Source organism: Neovison vison, chromosome 11 (assembly GCF_020171115.1).
Source record: "Neovison vison isolate M4711 chromosome 11, ASM_NN_V1, whole genome shotgun sequence".
Classification (NCBI taxonomy): domain Eukaryota; kingdom Metazoa; phylum Chordata; class Mammalia; order Carnivora; family Mustelidae; genus Neogale; species Neogale vison.
The window spans coordinates 296450-300593 of NC_058101.1; the positions used below are offsets into that span (position 1 = coordinate 296450).

At 41.8% G+C, this 4144-nt stretch overlaps 1 pseudogene; it reads left to right on the plus strand.

The window, feature by feature from the left end:
- Positions 1-2759: 2759 nt before the first annotated feature.
- LOC122889697 lies at positions 2760-3908 on the plus strand (annotated as a pseudogene).
- The last annotated feature ends 236 nt before the right edge of the window (positions 3909-4144 follow it).

Consider the following 4144-nt stretch of genomic DNA (forward strand, 5'->3'; position numbering starts at 1 on the left):
TGGGACACTCTCTGTGCATGGCCCTTTGTTCCATGTAGATCACTGCTAACGACGCCCTGTGCCAAACACCAGCTTAGTGCTTTGAGTGTTCTATTTTTATTTAAGGTTATTAAAAAGGTATATGGACGCTCCCCAGCCAGAAGGCAAGTAAGTGAGGGCTATATGATTAATTTTAAGAAAGTGCTTAGTTGTTTTTATCTTTAAAAACAGTTATTAAAAGATTGCAGAATTCCTTATTCTGTACTCTGTCTCTATGGAAGAGTTTACTGCTACAATCTTCAAACTGTCCATAAATGAGAGAGTCTCTTTCACCTAAACATTCTACTAAAATCCTACTACCTATAATTCAGCTGCTGCTTCTCTTCCCTCTGTTCTTTGTCGACAGTACTGTGAGACACAACAGACAGAAGTGATAGTACAAAAAAAACCACGACAATTCAGAGGGACTGGATTATGTAAACATCAAGTGAAATTTTACAATGACTGTAAATGAAATTGATTTGCCGGGAAGAGAAAATGTAATTCAATACATCATAGCCGCCTGGTAATGTTTACTTTTTCTTTTTTTTAAGATTTTTTATTTATTTATTTGACAGAGAGAAATCACAAGTAGATGGAGAGGCAGGCAGAGAGAGAGAGGGAAGCAGGCTCCCTGCTGAGCAGAGAGCCCGATGCGGGACTCGATCCCAGGACCCTGAGATCATGACCTGAGCCGAAGGCAGCGGCTTAACCCACTGAGCCACCCAGGTGCCTCGGTAATGTTTACTTTTAATCTACCTTTAGTTCTTGTTTTAGTTGGGAAACTTCTGGCTGCAAGTGGCAGAAAACTATGATGCAAATGGCTTAAACCATCAGGACTTTTATAAACCTACTAAGAAGTTCAAGTAGCAAGGGCTCAGGATGTCACCAAGGAACCAGGTCCCTTGCAGCTCTCTGCTCTGCCACATTTAGTGTTGGCTTCAGTCGAAGCTGGTGGCATGACGGCTGGAGTTATTCCATGGATCCATTCAGACCTGGCAGCAGCGAGAGATGAACAACTTTTCTGCCTCTCCTTCATAGACTTGAAGAACCCTTTCCTGAGTTCTCTCAGCAAACCTCTCCTCACGTCTCCTCATGTCTTACTGGTCAGGAATGGGTCACACGGCCATCCTCCCCTGTCACTGCCAACATCATTGAGAGCTTTATAATTGCCGCCTCATAATCTTTTGGAATGAGAGACTCCTGGGAATTCTATGGCACTGACCACTATAGTTTTGTGCTTTTATCTGTAACAGAAGGAATTATTTTCACCTGCATCTTAATTTTTAGAAATATAATTCTCTTTATATTTATGCCTGCTAGGAATATTGTCCCAATCAAATTTAAGTACATTTCTAAGGAGCTAAAGACAGAACCTAGAGTTTGGATGTTTCAATACCCCCAAATTTTATATATAAGCAGTTTTTAAATTTTCACATTTAAAATAATTTTATAACCTCAGTATTGTATGATTATTCTTTTAATAAAACTTAAGCCAGAAAAAAACCCCTTAAGCCTACAGATCCCTACATTTACAAGCCTTATTTTCTTTTAGCACTGCTAACACCTGCTACCTTTTATAGGTCCTTGCACCTCCCCTACTCAAGAAGAGTTGACCTTGAAAAGAGATCTTCAGGTACACAGTTTCCTCCTTTATCATGTAGATTCAATCATGATCAAAGTCTTGTCCTATTTTTTTTCCCTGTCCCCTCTGCCACTTAACAAATTTAAAGCCTAATTTCTCATTGTATTATTATAATAATCACTTAACTGTTCTTCCTGATTTTGCTTAAAATTCTTAAATGGCTCTCCAATTCTTATTGTCAAAATAAGGTGCTCCATAACCTGGCACCTGCCTCTTTCTTCAGCCTCTTACTCTTGCCAAAAATTTACTCTCTTACTCTTGCCAAAAATTCTGTTCTCCCGGGAACCTGGCAGGCTCAGTCAGTTAAGCATCTGCCTTCCACTCAGGTCATGACCTCAGGCTCCCAGCATTGAGTCTCGCCACACATCTGACTCCCGGTTCAGCAAGGAAACTGCTTCTCCTTCTCCTCTTGCAACCCCCCCACCCATCCCCAGCTCATGTTCTCTGTCAAATAAATAAATAAAACCTTAAAAAATAAAAGAAGTATCTGTTCTCCTGCCCCCACATTGGTTGGGGTCTGAACTTCCAGGCCCCTGTACCTTTGGTGATGCTCCATCTTCTGTTCCTCACCCAGACTGATCTAACTCTCCGTTCTTGGTGGCAAACTTTCACATTTATTAAGACCTTCTCCAACATCAGTTTCCATAATTCCCCTATCCTTTAAGGAGTTTTAGTTCCATTTCTTTGTTCCTTTGGCAGTTGTACATTGTCGATGGCGCTTCCGGAACATTTAAATTGTATCCTTTTATCTTTCTAACTTGACTCTAGGCGCATAAGAATGAGGTACAATAGCTTAAGTCATCTTAATATTCCCCATGCTCCCAGTCCTGTCTGGCACGCAGCAGCAATAATCAACCCCTCAGATGTTTCCTTAATGACAGCAAAGAACACATTTGAAGATAGCTTAGGTATTTTGATTTTTAATACGCAGAATAAGTTAATGATATTTGAACCTCAGAAGGTATTGTCTGTTACCTTTAAAGGGTAGAAATTATCTCTAATGAGGCTCCCCCGCCGAGGTCAAGAGCACCCAGCTGGAGCAGGAGGCGGGTCGGCTGCAGGGCCGCAGGGAGGGTAAGGATATGCAGAAGAGAGAATGACCTAGAGGGACACGCTGGTGCATCTGTTTGCTGAGGGATGTGGTGGTACAGAAGGAGCTATTTGGACATGTCCAATGGAAGTTGTAAAAACACAGCTGCAGTCATCTTCTGTGACACTTTATATCTTTGAAGTTCGGGTGAACACCATGGCTGGAGTCAGTGTCAACCATGTAGTGTCTCCCGGACCCCTCCCCTGCCTAAAAGTGATCTTGGAGAAAGAAAGGCCTTGTTCTTATTCAGAGGATTAGGTCCCAATTTAGTGGGGGTGGATCCTTCCAGAGCAATGTACTCTGCCGCTTACTCAAACTGTGAGGAAAAGCTGAACGGTGTATTTGATCCGCATTCTACCCAGGTACACATGATTTCAGCCGCAATGGCAGGCATTTACTGTACATTTCTCCCGAGAAAAGAGTGAGACCGTGTCATCTCATGCTCCCCATCCACAGGTCACTTCCTGTAGAAATATGGACTAACTTAAACCTCGTTTTACTGCAATCACAGCGACCAACCCCACTTGGCTTGTAAAGATTGGTTACAGCTTGATGCAAGGAACTGTGGAGAAAAGCGAATGGGTGCTTTTGAAGATATTCATAAAGTGCATCGGACAGATGGACTTAGAGGATTTTATAGGGCGTGTCTGCTTCATATGCTGGCATACCAGATGGTTATCCATTTTGTTATTTTTGGAAGTATTAAGCGAAAGCTACTGGAATAAAAGATTGCTTCTACAATGGAAAATGATGAAGAGTCTGTGAAAGAAGCATCCGATTTTGTGGGAATGATGCTGCTGCCACCTCAAAAACTTGTGCCACGCTACTGCATATCCACATGAAGTTGTAAGAACAAGACTACGTGAAAAGGGAACAAGATACTGATCTTTTTCTCAGACACTGTCTTTGGTTGTTCAAGAAGTAGTTTATGGGTCTCTTTACTGTGGTCTAACAACTCATCTGGTGAGACAGATTCCAAACACAGCCATTATGATAGCCACCTCTAAATTGGTGGTCTGGCCTTCTCAATGGATAGCAACTTCAAGCTGCTGCCCTATAAAGAGGGAAGACCAAGAGATTACAGTGGACCATGCAGTATTGAAGCCAGCATGGTGGACAGAAGTAAAACGTTTGGGAACATATAACTACGCCTAAGTGGAAGTTTGGATGTAGGATTAAAGTAATGATAACCACATTACTTGGTCTTTTTCAGTAATATGAAAAAACAAAAAACCAAACCAAAACAAATCCCTAGGCTGCCTCTAAGGAAAAGCCTTTAGAAGCACACCTTTCTCCAAACTGCCATTTTCGCAACCATGTCCACAGGACACAGTTGCATTTTGTTGATTTATGGCGTATTCCATGAGCATTTTTCCTGTCTCCTAAACAAA